General features: G+C 43.2%; 2 long non-coding RNA genes across 2 annotated transcripts; one reads left to right on the plus strand and one right to left on the minus strand.

Moving 5' to 3' along the window:
* Window positions 1-400: 400 nt before the first annotated feature.
* Window positions 401-4,031, plus strand: LOC307213189. The gene is made up of 3 exons (XR_013837440.1): window positions 401-759; window positions 985-1,100; window positions 3,143-4,031. It is a non-coding gene; the product is annotated as an uncharacterized lncRNA (long non-coding RNA).
* A 2,778-nt stretch (window positions 4,032-6,809) lies between these two features.
* Window positions 6,810-19,931, minus strand: LOC307212723. Its single transcript, XR_013837142.1, has 4 exons — window positions 19,791-19,931; window positions 19,591-19,704; window positions 18,393-18,471; window positions 6,810-6,957 (listed from the first exon to the last, which is right to left on the minus strand). It is a non-coding gene; the product is annotated as an uncharacterized lncRNA (long non-coding RNA).
* Window positions 19,932-22,482: the final 2,551 nt, after the last annotated feature.

The raw sequence follows: 22,482 nt of genomic DNA on the forward strand, positions 1-22,482 counted from the left end.
CACCATTTGTGTAACATTGGAACTTCGATTTGGATTTGTGGCGCTGCAGAGGGGTTGTTTTGTGCTTGTTGGTGCAGCACTTTGGTTTTTTGGATATTGAACAACAGGCCAACCTTCTGCAAAGATAACTCTATACCCTCCAATATTTCTCTGATGAAAATACAGACCTCCTAAGGAAAAGCAGGACATTCCAGGATCAAATCAGAACTGGGACAGCTTCTGTAAATCTGGGACCATCCCTGGAAAATGGGGAGAGTTTGCTGATAATACCTTCCTGTAGGATAGAGACTGGCCATTGTGATGTCATGCTGATGCTACCTGTTGACATCTGCTGATGCAGCTTGCCTGAGAGACCATTGTGACCTCATGCGGATGCTGCTAGTGTGAAGGAGACAAACTGGCCACAGTGACTTTATGCTGACGTTGCCTGCCTGGAAGAGAGAGAGACTGGCCCTGTCTCCACATGCTGTCATGCACTTCGATGAGAAAGGGGCCTTTTGAACACTGGGCCAGATATGGGTTTCTTAACTTTCTTGCCGCCTGACCCACTCAAGTGTAAGCTACATCTTTCTCTCCATAGGCGGGCCCCACTGTGTCAACCAAGGCGTAAGTACAAAGACGCGCAGTTCAGACAGTTTTTAGGTTGGCAGATTCAGGATCTTGTCACTGAAGTAAAACAGCAGTAGCAAATTGGAAGGGAAGTCTTTCAACCAACCCACTGTAACAGACAGAAATAGGCACGGTGTCTTTCTCACTGAGGTAAGCTCATGAAGGAGCAAGTTGTTTCTTTTTCTCTTATTCAGGTGGGCAGTAGCATGTGTGGGCCAAGAAGTGGCCAGCAAGAAGAGGAGGATTGGCTGGTGGGCATGCCAACTATTACAGTGTTTCTACTTAGACTATAAGTAGAGGGAAATGAGGGGCAAGTGAGGCTCGTGAGCCTGGGAAGAAAGAAAATTCTGATACTAAACCTCTGCTGCCTTGCAGGATATCTTCAGGAGAAGAAAAGGTCAAAGAGTAAAATCCTATACAAATCTGGAGTCCCTAAGACGGCTGGATGGCATCTTGTATGCCTCCTTCCAGCGACTCTTGCAACCAAGCAGGTACCAAATAATAATAATAATAATAATAATAATAATAATAATAATAATTTTTATTTATACCCCGCCCTCCCTGGTCAGAGCCGGGCTCAGGGTGGCTAACACCAATAAAATCACAGTAAAAACATAATAGGGGAAAGAGAGGGGGGGACACCAATTTAATATACAGGTTAAAATGCAATTTAAAATTTAGCCTCATTTTAAAGTAGCTGATAAATCAAGACCATAAGGGGAGGGAAACGTAAGGGTCAGACCGAATGTTGACAGAAGAGGCCTTAGTGGCTGCATTATGTAAGATAAATGACTCACTGGAACAGCTTCACAAGAAGCTGGATTTAAATATAGAAAGTATAAATAATTTGGGACAAAAGGTGAACATCAATACAGAAACTATCCAGAAATTGACACAGGAATCTACTTTGACATGGCAAACTGCGGAGAAGGCTAGGGAGAAAGCTGTTGCCATTGAACCTAAAGTAACACAATTGGAGAGAGAAAGAGTCCCAGCCTCACAGATGCAACTTGATGATCATAAGTTGATGCCTGTCATGATTGAATTTAAAGAAAAACAGATTTTGAGGATCAGAACCCTGCCTGAACTGGAGAGGGAAGGTTTGATGGACTTCCTCACACAGGAATTTGCTGTTTCTTGGGACCTGGACTTGGGTCAAGAAGAGACTAAAATTGTGAGGGCCTTCAGACTTGGAAGAGGAGGGAAAAAAGAGAAGAACAAAATAAGAGACTGTTGGAACTACCAGAAGAACTTAGAACAACAGTCAAGAGAGGAAATTTTTAAAGACGTCCTGAAATACCTTTTGGAACTTAGGTCTTTGGAAAAGAGTTAAGAGCCTCGGACAGAAGATCACCAGGTTGATGGACTATATGGAATTGGCGGAAAGGACTGGCAGAATCCGAGACCAGGGAGAAGAGATGGTGGAAGAAGATTGGAAAAAGTTTAAAGACTATTTATAGAAATAATGTAAAATTAATGAGTGTTAGAAAAATGTTGGAATGAAGTTATACGGCTTTAGTAGAAATGTTATAAGGAATTAAGTATAAATAGATTATTAGAGTATTAAAGGGAAAATAAGGTTAAAATATGTTAAGATAATTATATGACAGAAAATAGAGGAAGATGGAAAGGATTTGCTGAAACAATTAATAGAAGTGGAATACAAAAAGGGAGGTGTGGGGAGGTCGTTGAAACAAGTGAATGAAAGATAGGATATTGAAATGATAAGATGTGTGTTTTAAATTGGTTTTGTTTGGTTTTGTTTAGCTTATTGTGTTAGTGTTGTGTTGTGTAACGTTTATATTGTATTGTATTGTTTTCTTTTTTCTTCTTTTTTCTTTCCTTTTTTCTGTAGTGTTTAAAAGTAATAAATATTATTTATTTTAAAAAAAGAAAATCTTTTTTAAGGTAAATTTATGATCCCCGAACTGTAAAGGTAAAGATGTGGTCTTCTCAAAATTGAGGTTGTGTCCTCTTCACTTCAGACTTACTTCACAAAACACAATAGTAAACTGGAAGCAATAAATGACAGGCCTAAAGATTTGATATGGGACGCAGGTGGCGCTGTGGGTTAAAGCCTCAGCGCCTAGGGCTTGCTGATCGAAAGGTCGGCGGTTCGAATCCCTGCGGCGGGGTGCGCTCCCGCTGCTTGGTCCCAGCGCCTGCGAACCTAGCAGTTCGAAAGCACCTCCGGGTGCAAGTAGATAAATAGGGACCGCTTACCAGCGGGAAGGTAAACGGCGTTTCCGTGTGCGGCTCTGGCTCGCCAGAGCAGCGATGTCACGCTGGCCACGTGACCCGGAAGTGTCTCCGGACAGCGCTGGCCCCTGGCCTCTTAAGTGAGATGGGCGCACAACCCCAGAGTCTGTCAAGACTGGCCCGTACGGGCAGGGGTACCTTTACCTTTACCTTTTAAAGATTTGATATCATGTTATTTGCTCACTAAAGAAACCCCTCTCATCTCCATAGAAATTAAGAGTCAAAATATACTTAAACCCCAGGTTTTCAATTAGTTATCTCTCATTTCCAACAGAATCCCCTCTCCTCAATAACCTCCAGGATCAACCCTATAGTTCACAGCACCACAGACCAAAGGCGCAGATGAGAGACTGTTTCCTTGCTGGCATACAACTTTGAAAGGGAGAGCATAACTCTCGTACTTGGCACTGATCTCAAATCCCTGACTTTGTGCTCCACTTGCTCCAAGATCAGGTATACCCCATTCCTATTTTCCTTCCTTTTCGTGTGAGTATACTCTGGCACATTGCTACCTTCACTTTGAGGTAGTGGTGAATTATGTTACTCTATGGCACTAAGTTGTGTGTATGTACTGAACAATTTTTTGCTACCCACATACTTGTAAACCTTGCTGTCCAAATGACCACCCACATACACTGTCTCTCTCATTTCTTCATAATGAACCAATCTTTTCCCCACTTCCTGGTGTGATGGGTTCTTTATTCGGCATAAAGTTTAAAGGTATACACAGATTTCTAATGGCTCCGCATGAAAAAGCAATGCTTGTGTGCTGGGTATATATTCACAATAATTATTTATTATTTATACCCCGCCCATCTGGCTGGGTTTCCCCAGCCACTCTGGGCAGCTCCCAATAGAATATTAAAAACACGATAAAATTAAAAACACAATAAACATCAAACATTAAAAACTTCCCTAAACAGGGCTGCCTTCAGATGCGTTCTAAAAGTCACATAGTTGTTTATTTCCTTGACATCTGATGGGATGGCTTTCCACAGGGCAGGTGCCACCACTAAGAAGGCCCTCTGTCTGGTTCCCTGTAACCTCACTTCTCGCAGTGAGGGAACCACCAGAAGGCCCTTGGAGCTGGACCTCAGTGTCCGGGCTGAACGATGGACACAGATGTAGCTGCAGCCATACAGCTCATGTTGTTGTTTAGTCGTTTAGTTCATGACTCCATGGACCAGAGCACGCCAGGCACTCCTGTCTTCCACTGCCTCCCACAGTTTGGTCAACCTCATGCTGGTAGCTTCGAGAACACTATCCAACCATCTTGTTCTCTGTTGTCCCCTTCTCCTTATGCCCTCCATCTTTCCCAACACCAGGTTCTTTTCCAGGGAGTCTTCTCTTCTCATGAGGTGGCCAAAGTCTTGGAGCCTCAGCTTCACAATCTGTCCTTCCAGTGAGCACTCAGGGCTGATTTCCTTAAGAATGGAGAGGTTTGATCTTCTTGCAGTCCATGGGACTCTCAAGAGTCTCCTCCAGCACCATCATTCAAAAGCATCAATTCTTCGGCGATCAGCCTTCTTTATGGTCCAGCTCTCACTTCCATACATCACTACTGGGAAAGCCATAGCTCATAACAGCTCATACATACAGCTCATAACAGCCCCTTTTTCTGGGTTGCACCCAGTGAAAAGTCTTTTTCTTCAGCATTCATCTGCCACACTTCAACCTCCACCTCACCAGTAGTAGGTAAATCTAATGAGGGAAGAATAAACCATAGGTAAAGTGAGCAGGGATCTGATCTGCGAAGCAAACACTGCAGGGAAGCATCTGTCAGCCATTCCACATGCAGAATTGACAACAGAGATAAGTTCACAAAACACTGGTTGCCCCTCTGCTTTTATAGTATGCCTTCCCCTTAAGGATGTTTTCCCCTCGAGTGACTGAATTGGCTGTTGCTAAGCTGTAGAGCCATCAATCAAAGATCAGAGGCAGGGTTTTTCTGTGTGCATCACAGGGATGAAGGATGCATTTGCAGCGGCTTACATTCTACCAGCAGGGATGCCAATCGCTGCTATTCTTGCCCACCCCCACCCCCACCTTTGGTTTAAATTGCTAGGCAATTTTGCTCCCTAACTTCATGACAGGCAGCTAGGAAGGAATACTGGAGCTAAATTTCATTTGCTCTATATTTTGTTTTAGTTACTGACATATATTTAAGTGATATATGAACTAAATCCGAATGCATATTCCTAAAACCAGAGTGATAGTCATGTTATACGGCCTCAGCAGCAACAACAGCCAAGAACTTGCGTGGCACCTTAAAAACGAGCAGATGTTCTGTGGCATAAGCTTTTGTGAGCTAGAGAACCCACTTCATTAGATGCATGAGTTGTTACCCTCAGTTGGCAGATTTTGTGTGTGCACGCGCAACAGGCACACACACGCACACACACCCCGGCACAGCACAGGAAACTGGAAACTGTGTCATCAGATAAGTGATAAAAATGCAGGCGGCACATTGGATCTGTGATATTTTTCTGTGCAAAGCTCAAGTGTATACAATGGCATCTACTGCTTGTAGTTATTTTGAATATCAGTAATATCGTATACAGCAGTACCTCGGGTTAAGTACTTAATTTGTTCCGGAGATCCGTTCTAAACCTGAAACTGTTCTTAACCTGAAGCACCACTTTAGCTAATGGGGCCTCCTGCTGCTGCCGTGCCACTGGAGCACGATTTCTGTTCTCATCCTGAAGCAAAGTTCTTCACCCGAGGTACTATTTCTGGGTTAGCGGAGTCTGTAACCTGAAGCGTATGTAACCTGAAGTGTATGTAACCCGAGGTAACATTGTACTGTAACTCCATTTGTTACATGTAAAGAATGTGCTTTTATTGAAAAATAAAAAATTAATGAGTAACGAGGGATTTTTTTTACAGTCAGCAAATTTAGGCTTCAATCCTTCCTCCAATCCTCATCCCAATGGGAGTAAGTCCATTCAATAGGATGGACTTCTGATAGGTACACATGGCCATGATTGCACTGTTTAGCCTTAGTAAAGTTTCTCTGTGTGTGCATTACCTTTAGGTTGCCAAAGACATGCATTTGTGTGTTTTGTGTGTTTTGACATGCATTTGTGTGTTTTGGGGTGCTACAGAAGATCACGGCTCTGAAAAAAGCTCTTTGGGGGGCAACCTCTCAGAGCAAAGTCATGTGAGATCATGGCACCCAAAATGGCCGCCGTGCTCTTGCGCAAGAAAACAGAATGCTCCGTTTTTTCCAGGGCACTTGCAGAGTATGCTGAAGATCTATGTGTGTGTAGAGAGATTGTCATGTTCTACAGCGAAAGTAAATGGTCACAGGGCAGGGCCTGAGGAAAAGCACATCAAAGTCCATAAAAGGAAGAGAACATGAGGATGCAGAGAGAGGAGATGGAGTAAAATGGGGAAAGAATATCATTTTGGGGTAGCGTGGGAAGATCCTGGACCCAAATCCAGGCTCAGATCCTAACGTCTCACGGCAGTTCTCACTCCATGTTTTTGATTCATGCAAATCAAATAGTAGTGCAGGATAGAATGTGCAGTGATAGAATCTTTTCTTTTCCCAGACCCATCATTTCAGAGGTCATGACAAGGTACTGGTAGGTAGCAATTTTGAATTACCTTTTAAAAAAAGAAAAAGCTTAGTTTTGTTGACAATTCTCCTTTTACTTCAAACCTTGAAAGTCCTGTCTGGGCTTTGTTGGTTCATTTGCCTGCAATTCCTTTTTATTAGCTGCCTTGCTCTGTGTGTTCACTGCTGCATTCAGGCTTTATATTGCCGTGTAATATTCTAAATGCTCCAGAATGAATTCAGACTTTCCTCCCATTGTTTTAGTGTTTCACTTTCCCTCTTGACAGTCCTGCAATTTACTCTGCACTAAGGACCAGGAAAGGCCCTGCCTCTGGGTAAGCATTCTGACTGCTGGATATAATAACTAGTGTCACAAACATAATAAAATTTTATATGATTTTTTTATTGGCTCCCTCCTGGAAGAATTATGGCAGCAGCGGTGGCCTGTTGAGCAAATGTGTGTGGCTGCAGGCGGACTGCATCTGTCTCCTCTCTTACAGAAGTCACCATCTTCTCTCTCTCTGCCCCCTCTGTGCAAGGAAAATCCACATTAGTCATAGCAACAGAGATTAAAATAATTTGTTAAAAGGGGCTTACTTAACCCCTGTGCTTGTTTAAACTTAAAACTGATTTCCCACCCTCCTTTCTTTCTTGGAACAAAGCCAATAGCTTGTTGCTTATTATTGATAAATGGTTTGAACACGAACAGCAATGCATAAACTGTGTTTTGCACTCCTTCCTTGTCTCATTTTATGCATCTAGGAACTTCTTTGAGGGAGGTCAATATGTATGACATCCTTTTCTGAAAACTGTGCTGAAAGTGCCAGGAAGCGCCAGCCTAATGAGCCTATAGCCCTCTGCTAGACCACCCTGCAGGAGTCTGCTGTAATAATGTTTCAGATTTATCTACATGTCTTCCTAGTTTATCTCTTGGGTGGCTGCTTTCTTGTGCATCAAAAAAGAGCAACAATAGAATCATAGAACTGTGGAATTGGAAGGGACCACGAGAGACATCTAGCTCAACACCCTGCGATGCAGGAATTCTTGGCTCAAACCCACAACCCTGAGATTATGAGTCTCCGGCTCTATGAACTGTGCTATTGCATCACAGAAAAACAGACCAGGTATTATAGATTTACGTAAGTTTTGCATATGCTAATCTATATATAAAGATGCAAATTTGGCAATAATTACTATAATTTAAATAGAAACCCAGCACATCTCTGCATAGTGAGGAAGACTGTGGCCAGGTAATCTATGTGTCTGCTCAGTTTTCTGTCTATGTTCTATATGTTGAAGAGCACTTTAAAACTGCCCACCTCCTCCCTGGCTTTCCCTTCTTCTTTATTTAGTAAAATAAATGTTATTTGCCGTTAAACTGAACTTGGGCCAGACACTCTTCAATTAGAGGCCCACCCTCACCAAAGTAGGACATGTGGCCATCCTATTTATGTGGCATTATTTATTATTTCTTAAATTTCCATATTGCCATTCATCCAAGGATCACAGGATGGTTTGTAATAATAATTTTAAAAAACCATAATGACAAACCGAAACAATACCACCCCCCGCCACAGTTTAGAAGACCATAGATTGTTTGATTAGCCAAAGGCCTGGGAGAAGAGAGATGTTTTTGCCTGGTGCCTAAAGATATGTAACGGAGGCACCAGGTGAGCCTCCCTGGGGAGAGCATTCCAGAAATGGGGAGCAACCACTGAAAAGGCCTATTCTTGTGTTGCTACCCTCCGGACCTCTTGTGGATGAGGCACACGAAGAAGAGCCTTAAATGATGATCACAGGGTCCGGGACAGTTCATATGAGGAGAGAGACATGAATCTTGGCAAAACACAGCCATTAGAAACTGTGTGCCATCATGATTCAAGAAAATGAGTCCTGGTTCCATTGAAAGAGACATTGAACTGGAAGAAGCTGTGGGGTCATCCAGTTGCAGCTCTCAACCTGGTACCCACATTTACAGCATCAGTGATGGTGTTTGTTCAGATTCTCTCCTCAGGACTTCCCCCAAGAAATGTGCCTCTGTGATGGTGGCAAAGAGAGGGGCCTGGCTCTGTGGTTTACAATTTAATCCTGGGTTTCTTATTGGCACAAAATTGGAAGCAAGAATAATTACCGACAAAAGAAGAATGGAGGATGAAACTGATGGGCTATGCAGAATTAGACAAACTAACAGTAAGAATTTGAAACCTGCGGGACCAGAGATTCTCAGAAAACTGGAGTAAATTTATGGACTATTTGAAAAGTAATTGTGAGGATCAGATTACGCTAGTAGGTTTGCAAGAAGTTTTGTAAGGTGAATTATTTGAAATATTGCAAAAAAGACAATGAGGATTGTTAGTCAATATAATTAAAGGTAATATGAAATTAAGAAATGCATAATAAGTGATAAGAACGGAAAATCATCAGAGGTGTTGACGGAAGTCCAAAAAAATGTTGCATAAGATGAGAAGTTTTGTTGTATGAATGATAATTAATATGCTAAAAACTAATAAAAATGTTATATTAAAAAAAATCCTGGGTTTCTGTGGAGTCACCAAAATGTTTAGAAAGTATGAACTGAAGATGTGGCAGAGAAAACAACAACAACAACGGGGGAAATTAAGTAACAGAGAATCACAGGTATTAACAAAGACAGTTTGGAGTCTCAGGCCATTTAGAGGATGCTATAAAATTTGTCTGAGTTGTCTATTGCTCAGCAGAGGTAATGAAGCCTCACTTTTTGTCAGCAGGATAATTAAACACAACATTGCTGTTGCTGTCCTGGCTGGATGAGGTCAGCTTTTCCAGGGCCTCCGATGATCAAGGCACTGGGGTTTTATTCCTGTTCTTATTTGTATTCATATTCCAGCATGAGTCAAAACACCAAGCAACAGATGATCCATTACTACAAACAAGGAACAAATGTGCTAAATTAAAATAAATTGATATAGATTATAGAGATTACATTCTTAAAAGGCCTGCAGCGCAGATCTGGAAAGGCTATTAGACAGACCGCAGCAGAGAATGGAGAGCCGTTCACAAATACTAATACAGCCTTGCTTCCAGGAAAACACATCTTATTATTTTCATATTTCGCAAACAAGATGGGAATAGAGGGGATATCCAAGATCTGGCTTTAAAAGAATTTTAGAATGTTGGTCGGGGTATTTATATAGATGTAATTTACTGTGTACAAATTACTTACATTCCCCATTTGTGCTTTGATGAAGGCCATTAGCTTTATTGCCCTTTGTCTGGACATCCCACAGGCATCTTGGTGGGTGAGGAACATCATTCGAAACAGCGTGCTAAACCAAATGCACCTCAGTTTGATCCAGTAAGGTACTGACATTTCTTGCCTTCTTGTTAGGAATGGGCAGATCAGTTAATTTCAGCTTCTCCCTGTTTCTCATTTTTCCAGTAACCTTTCCAATTCACCACATTTATAATAATAATAATAATTTATTATTTATACCCTGCCCATCTGGCTGGGCTTCCCCAGCCACTCTGGGCAGCTTCGAAAAAATATATATTAAAATACTGTACTACATCAAACATTAAAAGCCTCCCTAAACAGGGCCGCCTTCAGATGTCTTCTAAAAGTCTGGTAGTTGTTGTTCTCTTTGACATCTGGTGGGAGGGCATTCCACAGGGAGGGCACCACTACCGAGAAGGCCCTCTGCCTGGTTCCCTGTAACTTGGCTTCTTGCAGTGAGGGAACCGCCAGAAGGCCCTCGGTGCTGGACCTCAGTGACCGGGTAGAACGATGGGGGTGGAGAAGCTCCTTCAGACTGAGGCCTTTTAGGGCTTTAAAGGTCAGCACCAACACTTTGAATTGTGCTCGGAATCGTATTGGGAGCCAGTGTAGGTCTTTCAAGACCGGTGTTATATGGTCTTGGCGGCCGCTCCCAGTCACCAGTCTAGCTGCCGCATTCTGGATTAGTTGTAGTTTCCGGGTCATCTTCAAAGGTAGCCCCACGCACAGCGCATTGCAGTAGTCCAAGCGGGAGATAACCAGAGCATGCACCACTCTAGTGAGGCAGTCCGCAGGCAGATAGGGTCTCAGCCTACGTACTTATAGATGGAGCTGGTAAACAGCTGCCCTGGACACAGATTTGACCTGTGCCTCCATGGACAGCTGTGAGTCCACAATGATTCCCAGGCTGCGCACTTGGTCCTTCAGGGGCACAGTTACCCCATTCAGGACCAGGGAATCCTCCACACCTGCCCGCCTCCTGTCCCCCCAAAACAGTACTTCTGTCTTGTCAGGATTCAACCTCAATCTGTTAGCCACCATCCATCCTCCAACTGCCTCCAGTTCACCTTAAAAAAAAAAAAAATTATTAGGTTGGAAAACTGCACTGCAGAATCTGAAGAAAAGCGCATTTTAAAAGACAGCTGTATTTTGGTTGGCATATTGTTCCAGAAAGTGCAAATTTGTTCCCTTTCCCTAGGAAATTCCTTGTTCAGTCTTGGTGAAATGGGGGGGGGGGGGAGAGAGATGGGTATTACTAGGAAACAAGAGTATCAAGCCAAAGTCCGCACATTGGTTGCTACTCCTGTCTATAATTATGTGTCCCACCTCCAGTGCCTGAGAAATAAATCCCCTCAAATATATTTCCTCAAACACAATGCAAAGATTGTTTGCTCATCCTGTTCAGTTCCTATTTGTACTGCCTCAATGTCTATATATTGAACATGTGAACTCAGACACATTTAATTACATGCCAGGATCTGCCCTCCCAATCTGAACAGAGAAGTGCAGTGTTCCCTTCTGTGAGCAAATGCAGTGATAGCTGATGCGATTGCCTTCTGGTGTGTTTGGGTGTTCAGGCCCAGAAACCTCCCCCCTAAATAAATTCACACTTGACTCAAGTTTTAGGTTTGCTTTTTGGCAGAATTTAGGCCACAGCTTTATTGATTACAGAAAGTGACTGGTTGCATAGGCTCTGATTCGACTAGCTCCCTGCCATGCAGGTAGCGCTGACCCAGGGCACCAGCATAGGTCAGCCAAGGGTGAACACCTGGATAAGTGGAAAGCCGGGCACGGGCTGACTCCACCACCCAAATATCCCCCTGGACTCAGGCACAGGCACAATCCCCTCACAGGGGTTGACCAAACCGTTGAGTCCCTGGATTCCTTTAATGGAATACCCTTCACATAGGGATGGCGAGAGCATTCTCCCATCCCTATCACCTGAACCAGAGCCTATTCGCAACCTTACAAGTTGTGACGATTTGCTACGCGGCAGGCGAAATCCAAATGGCAACAGCCAGTCAGCCAAGTGGGGGAAATTCCTGCTGTGCCCCTGTCCCAACGACAGATGACACACGGTGCCATAGCAAGGTCAAGCACAACAAGCTCTAAAAGTAGGGAGAGGTGGGCGGGTGTTCCGAATGCATGCACCGAAAGAGGAAGCTCTGGGTCACGTGCATGGGCATAAATAGGTCCCTCAAACCGTTTGGACTGCGTCCCATTGGCCAGATTGCACACAGCTTTGAGGGACCTACCAATTGAGTGTTGTGGCTTACCACTTGAACCCACCCACAGCACAGTGTGTCGGTTGTCCAGGTCTCAACACAATATGTGCCCTCTTTAAGGGAGGACCCAATTTGTCTAATGGGGGAATGCTCACACCTTTTTGTGATCCGATCTCTTTTATTTGTGGCAGCCATTTTGTGTCATGTTATGCCACCCTTCCCCCATGACAGTCAACTTGTGATGTACCACACTCCCACAGCAGCATACCCTGCAAGTGTCCCAGAAAAGAATGAGATGTCTTGTTTTCTCATTTGAGAACACAGCAGCCATTTTGGGTGCTGTGCTCTCTTGCAATTTCACACTGAGATCTATTATTATTATTATTATTATTATTATTATTATTATTATTAATAATAATTTCAATTTTATACATTTCAATAATTTTACAATCCTTTTAACCTTTCAAAACTTGACTTCCTTCCCCCTCTTTCTTGGTTTCTTAAATTTATTCTCAATACTTTCTGCATATCCAAATTAACTTAATTTGCTCATTTATTCATTTACTTTAACTATATACTCTTATAAAAATGCAGGTTATTACAACAATCCTGCCAATGTTCTTATCTGTTTACAGTTTATTTGTAAATATTCAATAAACCATTTCCATTCTTTTATAAAAAGTTTGTTATCTTGATTTCTTTTTTCCCCAGTAAGTTTCACCATTTCTGCATATTCCATACGTTTTTGTATCCATTCTTCTTTTGCCACTGTAGTTGCATACATGAATAAATTTCTGTACAGTTTGGGTAGTTCTGTCCCTATAATTCCCAAAAGGAAAGCTTAGGGGCTTTTTTTACAATTCACACTGAGATCTTGCCCAGAAAAAAAACGTGACGCCCCAAAATGCATGGTTTTGGGTGCTGTGCGAGTATGGCCCTGAAAAAATCATGTCTTTGGGGTTCTGTGATCTCTTGTGGGTCATATGACATACGTGGGAGAACAGGTAGGAATATGCATGTCCCGGTTTTGGGACCCAAGATTTGGAGGATATGCAGCAGTTTTTTCCCCGCCACTGGTACCCACAGCACTTTCCAAGTTGCAAATTTGCTCACTGGCCCCAAAGGATTGGCAACAAGTGAGCTGTGTTATTAGCTAGTTTAAAAAGAGAGATAAAACAGTTGTGAAACATTGCGCATACTTGTGAGGTAAGCCCTTAAGCCTTTCCCTCACTTAATCCAGAGGACCAGTGTCCATCTCACTCTGTATACAGTGTGAGGAAGCCAAACATGACACAGGCTCTTACCTAGTCTCTTAATTGCATAACAGCTTAAGATGGCTTTACATGAAGCAACACAACTTGGTCTTTAAATGGCCCTCACTAATATGTCCTCCCATTTTTGAACGTTATTTTCAGTGATATATGGATCTATATGCATGCTTTACCTTGTTATATGGGTTTTTGCAAACATTACTTAGGTGGAGAGCTGCATTGCAAAATTCAGAGAGATGCAATTTTGAAGGACAAGTGTGTTTTGGTCTGCATATTGTTTCAAAATGTGTGAGCATTTAAAGTTCACCTTTAAATGCATACTGGGATGAATTTCTACCCCTTCTCTAGCATTGAGTGGGTGTGAGTCCCCAGAAACACCTATTGGTTTCCATATTGGTTCCTATGAATTTCCATATTGGTCCCTACGAATTTCTGCTTTGTATTAAGTCCTTGTGGGTTCAATGTGGCTAACTCCCAGGCAGGTGCATTTAGGGTCATAGCCCATGTACCTCATGTGATATGGGAAAACAGCTAATATACATTGTGAGTCATAAGGAACGGGTAATTTTCATGTATTCTTTAAGCAAGCACAGAGATATGACTGGCAATTAGGAGAATAATTTTGTAATGGGTAAAGATGTTGTATAAGATGTGCCTCAGATGTGCATCTGGTAGGGCTTCTGGAAGTTTCTCAGCTATTCTCGAATCTCTGTCTTATATCTGAGTATGCCCTGCCCATGTCTGAAAAGCATGAGCCCGTCTCTGTTTTCCACAGATGAGTTTGGCTACCGCACGGTTAGAACAACTCCAAAACATGCAGAGAAAGCATAATCTAATTTACATGATGATATTCTGATTGCGAATGGCAAAAGAGCAGCTCCATAGAGTGAGCTGGATTTATGGCATGCATATCTGGTGGTTTAGATCAACTGATAAGTGAACGAGGTACTTTTCAGGACAATCTAACACAGCTGGAGGCATCAAAACAAACAAAAATGGACAGTCTGACTCGGTAAACAACAATAAAATTCTTTTGTAGCTTGATAAGCTCATTGAGGCCCAACTGAATATTTCATTGAAAGACGGAGGAGAGCCTGGCAGCTCAGCATTTCATGTCTCGCTCCCGAAACGAAGGCTGCAATTATGTGCACAGTTAGCTTGGCTAAATCCTATTGATTTCTCTCATGCTGTTACAAGGTAGAGCCTATCCATGAAATTTGTTCAAAATAATAGTGTATATGTATTTTCATATCACAATTACTTATTGAAAGTGATCCCTTATTGGGATGAAATAGTTTTACGTTCAAAACAGTGCAATGGCAGAATATGAAAATGTTGCCCTTTGCTTCGGCCGAGTGACCAGTTACATGGTCACCAGTGGTGGCTGGTGGGATCTGTGATCCATAACGTGGATCATCTCCTGACCCGGGAAAATTTCGTGAACCAAGGCATATTGATGGAACAGGGTTGGCACTCGTCTATAACCAGAGGCACATTTCCTAGGAAATCTCCAGTAGCCTTTCTCGACTCGACAAATGAGCTGGAACAACTGCTAGCACTGCATGGTGTTTTTCTCTGGTGGAAATCAGAATGACTGTACATTGCTGCAGATTTGTTTATATGGACCTGCAGTTTTATGGTGGATTTTCATTATTGTATTTTGCTCGATGCTTCATACCTTTAACTGATTTTGATGCCTCTGTATCTACACCCTGGGAACTGCAGGTTGAAGGGCGGATTACAAATACTTTAAAGCAAATGTCTTGACCAAAAAAATAGCCACTTGCTTGCCACAGCTGGGATTTTAAAAAGTGCAATAGAGCCTCATAGTTGGCCATTGTGAATCTAAAGGAATGAACTGCATTCTGAGAGCAGTGTCAGCTGATGGGATGGTTCACTGAGCAAAATTGTGTGGGGAAATGAAGGAGAACATCCCTTTCTCCACTTCAGGTCAGCTCTGCATTGAAGCTAGGAACTTTAAGGGAGCCGATGCTTCAGCAGTGAAGCAGCTCAGATTACGAATTTATATTGCAAGGATAGCCAAGTATGGGGCCAAACACTGCCACAGTGCAATTTCCAGATACTAAAAACAAACAAATGAGGTATGTGCAACAGTGTATGACCCTGATGCTCGAATCTTTTGTCCTTTGACTTGATATGTGTATCTGAAGCCCTGATTTTGCTCTGTGAACAACAACAACAACAACAACAACAACAACAACAACAACAACAACAACGTATGCATTAAGGTAAAAAGGTAAATGACCCTTTGACGGTTGGGTCCAGTCAAAGGCAACTATGGGGTGCGATGCTAATCTCACTTTTCAGGCCGAGGGAGCCAGCGTTTGTCCACAGACAGCTTTCCAGGTCATGGGGCTGTGGGAATGTTAAGGATAGTAGGAAAGGATATATTGAATAAGTATTATCCTTCCTTCACTCATGCTAGTAGCAGAGCAGCTTCCCCTCAATATAGCAGGAAGTTAGTTTGCAGATTCATTTGAATCTCTTTAGTTAAGCAATCCAGTCTGGCTTGATTAGAATAGATTATTCCTGGTGTCCCCTTTTATCCCTCTTAAAAGAATAAAGACACAAGAGTCTTTCCTTAAAAGTAACAAGAAGTTTTCTCACATTTCACTTCACGATTTGATCCCTGGAAGGCAGGCTTTACTCACTAGTTACATAACAATCTGTGAGTTCATCTCACATGGAGACTGAGCTCATGTGCTGCTGGCTGAGAACCAGCAGACAGCAAAATTATATTAAGAGAACAAAATGGCTGCAGGAGAGCAGCATGGCAGCAAGAGAGCAGCAAACAAGAGAGAGAGCAAGAGAGAGAAAATGGCTGCGTAACTTGGCTCTTTTACGGAGTCAGCCAGGGCCATGCCCATCTCCTCGATCACATGCAGGGGGAGGATGCTCCAGACCAGGGGAACAGGAAGTTATACTGACTGGAGTAACATCCCCCTGGCTGTGCCCGCTCTAGGGAAACAAGGAATGTTGATTTGACTGTACTAATGGATTACATCCCACAGTGGCCAGCATGACTAAACTGCTTCTGGCTTAACGGGACACCGGGACAAAATGCCTTTTGCCTTCCCACCACAGTGGTACCTATTTATCTACTTGCACTGGTGTACTTTTGAACTGCTAGGTTGGCAGGCGCTGGGACAGAGTAATGGGAGCTCACTCCATTGTGGGGATTCGAACCACCAACCTTCTGATCGGCAAGCCTAAGATGCTTGGTGGTTTAGACCACAGCGCCACCCACATTATATAATGTATGCATTATGCCACAATGGAAGGTGGGCCAGGACCCGGACCATGCCACTCAACCTCCCCTTAACACACTCAGTGTGGGCAAATGCATGGTGGGGCCCTGCTATATGTGAGCAGCTGCTCAGGGTAGGTGCTCCTCACATTCACAACCCACAAATGTCTTGCCGGGATCCTGAACGTGTGACATGCTTTCAGATGGGATGAGCAGGTGCTCATATGCAACCCCCTCTGGGTATGAGTCCAAGCTGGGGCAGGTGTTGAGGGTGGGATTGGCCGGGAAGAGGGTGTGCAGTCCCGCACCACCTTCGGGCATGATAGCCATAAGCATGGAAAAAGACATGCCGAAAGGAATTTTCTCTCGCACTGGAATCCCAACACTAGAAGACAGCCAGCACAATCCTATGTGTATCTCCTCTGATGTAAGTCTCACTGAGGTCAAAGTCCCACTTACTCCTGGTGGATATAATATGCTTACTTGATTGTGAAACATGGATCACTTATAAACGCCATCTGCAACTCCTCAAAAGATTCCATCAATGGTGTCTCCGAAAATTTTTACACATCACTTGGGAACGAACGAACTAATGCCAGTGTATTGAGAGAAGCAAAGATCACCAGTGTCAAAACAATTATTCTTCAACATCAACTTTGTTGGACTGGTCATGTTTTTCAGATGGCTGATTATCATCTTCCAAAGCAACTACTCTATTCCGAACTTAAAAATGGAAAGCATAATGCTGGTGGGCAACAAAAGAGGTTTAGAGACTCTCTCAAGGCAAATCTAAAAAAAAAAGTAGTATAAACACTGACAATTGGGAAACACTAGCCTCCCAAATGGCCTTTACAAAAGGTGTCATGGGCTTTGAAGTCGCTCGAACACAGGATGAAAGGGAGAAACGTGCTAAGAGGAAGGCACGCTTGGCAAATCCACACCGTGATCAACTCCCACCCAGAAACCTATGTCCCCACTGTGGAAGGATGTGTGGATCCAGAATTGGCCTCCACAGTCACTTACAGACATACCATTAAGACCATGTTCATAGAAGACAATCTTACTCGGCTACGAGTGATCGCCAAAGAAGAAGAAGAAGTACTGCAGCCTGTGTCTCTATGTGGGGTTTTTTGTTTGTTTGTTTCATATATGAGAATTACATATTGGCAAATAGCAATAAAAAGCTACCTCACCCCTCAGTAGCAAAAAGTTTAAAAATGCAATTTCACCAAAGGGAGGGAGGGGCAGACCTTTTGCTATAAGAGGAAGAGAGAAAACAAAGCTCTGCCCGCATTTCGCATCTGAAGTGCGAATTTCTCTACCCATCTCACTAATGGTTATTGCCCTTATCTCCCCATCCCCCTTCCTATCGATTTCTCACATTTGAGTGGTAATGAAAACAGCTCCAATTTGACAGGCGAAGGGGGAGAAATGATTTCTCTCGTCCCTTCTCCATAAATATTGTGGGGGGGGGGGAGGGGGAGAGAAACAATACCACTGCATTTATGACATGGATTTGCCTCGGCTGACACTCTTGAAAGCACACCTCTGAGAAAGTTGCGTTCGAGAGAGCGCTGCTGTTCTTTTTATAGCGCTGTGGATGAGAGGCCAAGAGATAGTCTCCTGAAAGCCATTTTGTCTTACGATCTAATTCCATTTAAGAATCCACCAGGGTTCCAGGGAAGATTAAAGAATTTGCACAGAAATTGAGCGAGGTTTTTCTTTGTCTTTTATATACATATATATAAAGCTGTATCATGAAAGGACTTTAAGTCGCTATTTCCCTATTACTAGTAGTTTATGTCACAAGACATCCATATCTGACAGACAAAGAGAGAGATTTCCTTGCCCCTTCCTCATATCCACCAGGTTAGCCTCAGGGACCTTATAGGATACCTCCTAAGGGAGCTGACAAATGAAAAAAGAGCAACAGCAGCAGCAGAATTACATGAGTAACAGAGTTAAGTGACTTACAAAGTCTCACTGTTCCTCACCTCCTCCAAGTTAGCCTAAACTCTGACTGCTACCTAGATAAAAATATAATTGGAGCAGATTGTAACTAAAGGGGATGTTGCCTCCAGCTGGAGGGAACTGATGATTATTTTTTTAAGTGTCGGATTCTGTCAAATCATAGCTGAAAGTCTGCTCTCCCCTCTTACTATTTTTTAAACAACTGAGCTGATAACAAATCACAGAGAGCTGTCAGGAAACATTGAGAGGTAATATACACAACAACATAAAAGGGGGGGGGGGTAGGGGAGAGAGAAAAGAGTTTCAACTGAGCATAATAATTAAGAGTGGCCGATTTCCATGGAGCCGATTAGATTTTCCTCACATATTTTCACACAGGCGTTTTGAATGGATAACGTTGCACTCCCCTTTCCATAGCTATGCATGTTTTTCGTTTCTGTAAGCCCTCTGTATGCATCCTTACCAAAGTCGCTAGGGGAGAGGTTTCTGCTTTGGAAATGAAATTAAATCTGTACCCCTGAAAGGGGTGGGGGGGAGAGAGTTGCAGTGGTTGATTGATAGGCACAGTGAGCTTCAGAAGAATATCACATCCCTTCAGATGGACTGGATAAAAAAACAGGTGCAGAAAATGCAAAACAGATAATTCTGTTAGCGATATCTGTTAAAAATTGACTGGCTTTCCTGCAAATAATGTTATGATAGCCAAATAGAGGTTCAGCTCTGGGCTGCAGGACCTCCTAGCAAAATGTCATTTGGACCCTGGTAACAACAGTGTGGGCTTAAACCGCACTGTGACCTGTGGCAGGTTGCTATGATTCCACTGTTGAAATTTCACACAATACTCCATTGTGGGTATCCTGGGTAATTAAAATGGCAGGGTAGCTCATAGACCCAACTGCCAGGCACTGGCCCCAAAGATTCAAATTTGCCAACAGTTATTTCACTTCTAGTGAGAAGAAAGGGAGTAGAGCAGTATGTACAGTGGTACCTCGGGTTAAGAACTTAATTCGTTCTGGAGGTCTGTTCTTAACCTGAAACTGTTCTTAACCTGAGGCATCACTTTAGCTACTGGGGTCTCCTGCTGCCACTGTGCCGGCAGAGCACGATTTCTGTTCTCATCCTGAAGCAAAGTTCTTAACCCGAGGTACTACTTCTGGGTTGGCGGAGTCTGTTACCTGAAGTGTCTGTAACCTGAAGCGTCTGTAACTCGAGGTACAACTGTACTCTGAATTCTGTGTATCAGCAGATAAAAATGTCCTTTTGGTCAATTTCCTCAGATTTCTGCTTATCTGTATATTAATGGCAAAACCAAAGCCAGTTTTTGAGGGTGGTGGATACCTACTTGGTTGGAGGGATAAAGAAGAAAGCATAGGACCACAAAACAAAAGTCTTTCTCTGTTTTAAAACAACAAAACCCCAAGCCCCAGACATGCTGCTTCCTTCCTGCTTCAGTCTTTGAGAGGGAATATGAGACTGGCCATTGTGACCCCATGCTGATCTCCCCAGCTTGAAGGAGATGCTGGCCACTGTGACTTCATGGTGATGCTGTATGAAAGACATCAGCCAGCCATTGTGACCTCATGCTGATGTCAATTTGCAAGAGAAAGCCCATTTACTGCCAGTTGGCTGGGAGCATCGGTCGTGGTCCAGCATGGCAATGGCGGGTCGGGGCAGCATCTTGGCTTCGGTGTGGCCAGGGGATGATTTCACTCCCTCCTCCAGCCACACTGAGCGCTGGGGCTCACCCATGGTTGCAGCCAATCGTGGGCAAGCTCAGGGGCATGGTTTGGGAGTGAAACAGAGGGAAATCTTGGGTCGGATTCCATCACCCATTGTTCCCTACTCTGTGTGTTTGCGGGCTGCCATGTAGAGGACCTTGCTGTGCAAATTTTCAGTCACAGTAGCCAGAGCCAGGGAGAAATTTGCCTTCAGACTGACTGGGCCTGTCTGAGGGTTTTGCCCACCTCATAGCAATTGTCACAACTTATGGCGGATAAGGCAATGCATTAGATCCTTAGTCTAATTGGACAAGGAATAGCTCCTCTCCCAACCCACTCCAAGGGATCAGAGTATCCCCTTGAATGGCTCCTGGGGAGGTGCTTTTTTCTGGACACCCAAAAATGGGACCGGCGCTGCATTTGAATGACCTCTGTATAAAATAATATCAAAGAAATAAGGAAAATTGGTACGATACATTGTAAGAATGTGCAGTGGTACCTCGGCTTAAGTACTTAATTCGTTCTGGAGGCCCGTTCTTAACCTGAAACTGTTCTTAACCTGAAGTACCACTTTAGCTAATGGGGCCTCCTGCTTCCACCACAGCGCCATTTCTGTTCTCATCCTGAAGCAAAGTTCTTAACCTGAGGTACTATTTCTGGGTTAGCGGAGTCTGTAACCTGAAGCGTATGTAACCTGAAGCGTATGTAACCCGAGGTATTACAAAATATGAAAAGACGAAGGTAATAATCATAGGTACATTCGATCTTAAAAATTTTAAATGCACTGGGAGTTGATGGGAAGTCTGTCACACATTAGTAACAGATAGGTAGCCATGTTGGTCTGCCATAGTCAAAACAAAATAATTTTTTTTTCCTTCCAGTAGCACCTTAAAGACCAACTAAGTTAGTTCTTGGTATGAGCTTTCGTGTGCATGCACACTTCTTCAGAAGTATCTGAAGAAGTGTGCATGCACACGAAAGCTCATACCAAGAACTAACTTAGTTGGTCTTTAAGGTGCTACTGGAAGGAAATTTTTTTTATTTTGTTTTGACACATTAGTAAGAATGTTGAACAAAAGAGACTGTATAAGATTGAATCAATTTCTATTTGTATATTTACATAAGGTTACTTACACAAGATTGTTTTTGGTTTATATAAGTTTGTTTTTGTTATGTATGAAACTTAATAAAGCATGGATTTTTTTTTTAAAAAAGGGACCAATGGGCCACGGCACCCCCTAAAAGGTGATATGGTGGGTTGCCCCAATTTGATGTATGTCATAGGGTGATACTTAACCTTGGTTAACCCTGCCAAATCAGCCAGTAGCCTAAACCTGCTGACGCCTGTAATCAATAAAGTTGTGGCCTGTTAAATTCTCACTTGATTGTCCTGTGTTTATGGTAACTATATCACACCCTGCCCCCCCCCACTGCCTGCAAAGGCTGACTATATATCTCCATATTGATGCTGCCTTCCTGAAGGAGAGACTGGCCACTGTAACCTCCAGCTGATTTTGCCTGCTTGGAGGATGAAGGAAAGAGAAACTATTTTATGTTGCCTACACATGTTGCCAACCGCTTTCATTAGAATGGTGACTTTTGTGTCCTGGAACTAAAATAATTTTTCCTAGCAAACTCGGGGCAGAATTCATACAGGGCTTCTGCTAGCACAATGGGGTTCCCCCCATGCCCCTCAGTACCCCCCCCCCCATGGCTTGGGGAAGGGGCTTCAGGAGAACCCCAAGAGCAGTGCTTGGCAAGGAGGAGAAGGGGAAATAATTCTGTCTGGTGAGCTGTGATGCATGCAGTGATGGGCCATTCACCATATTGTGACATTGAATTCCACCCAGTGAACCAAACTAACACATACCAGAAAGAAGAAAAGTAAGCAATGAAATGAACACAGGTTGATTAGAGTATTGATCTTTAATTGTTTATTAGGAAATGGAAAGCAATTTGGGAAGATGCCAGTAGTCCACTGCTCTTCTAAATGCCTGACTTTCTTTCCCAGTCCTTCTATCAAATCACCATAATTGGAGTGCCCAGGGAAAATAATTATAGTGTAGTTAAAACTTAGATCTGCATGTCAAAACAAAAGATGCCATCCCCACTCAGTGAAGGCGTTTCTCGAGTCAGCTTGCTGCTTTCCTCTTTCAAATGCAGCAGTTGTTTTATAAGAAATAGCAAAAAAGCAGCATTTTGGGGCACTCGAGTCCACAGAGTGAGCCAGGACTCAAAAAACCTTGATTATGGTGAAATCTGACTTAGGGATGTGAAAACCTCACCATGCACAGTCAATGCTGTGGTCTAAACCACTGAGCTTGGGCTTGCCGATTGGAAGGTCGGCAG

This window comes from Podarcis cretensis (genome assembly GCF_951804945.1).
Source record: "Podarcis cretensis genome assembly, chromosome: 3".
NCBI lineage: Eukaryota > Metazoa > Chordata > Lepidosauria > Squamata > Lacertidae > Podarcis > Podarcis cretensis.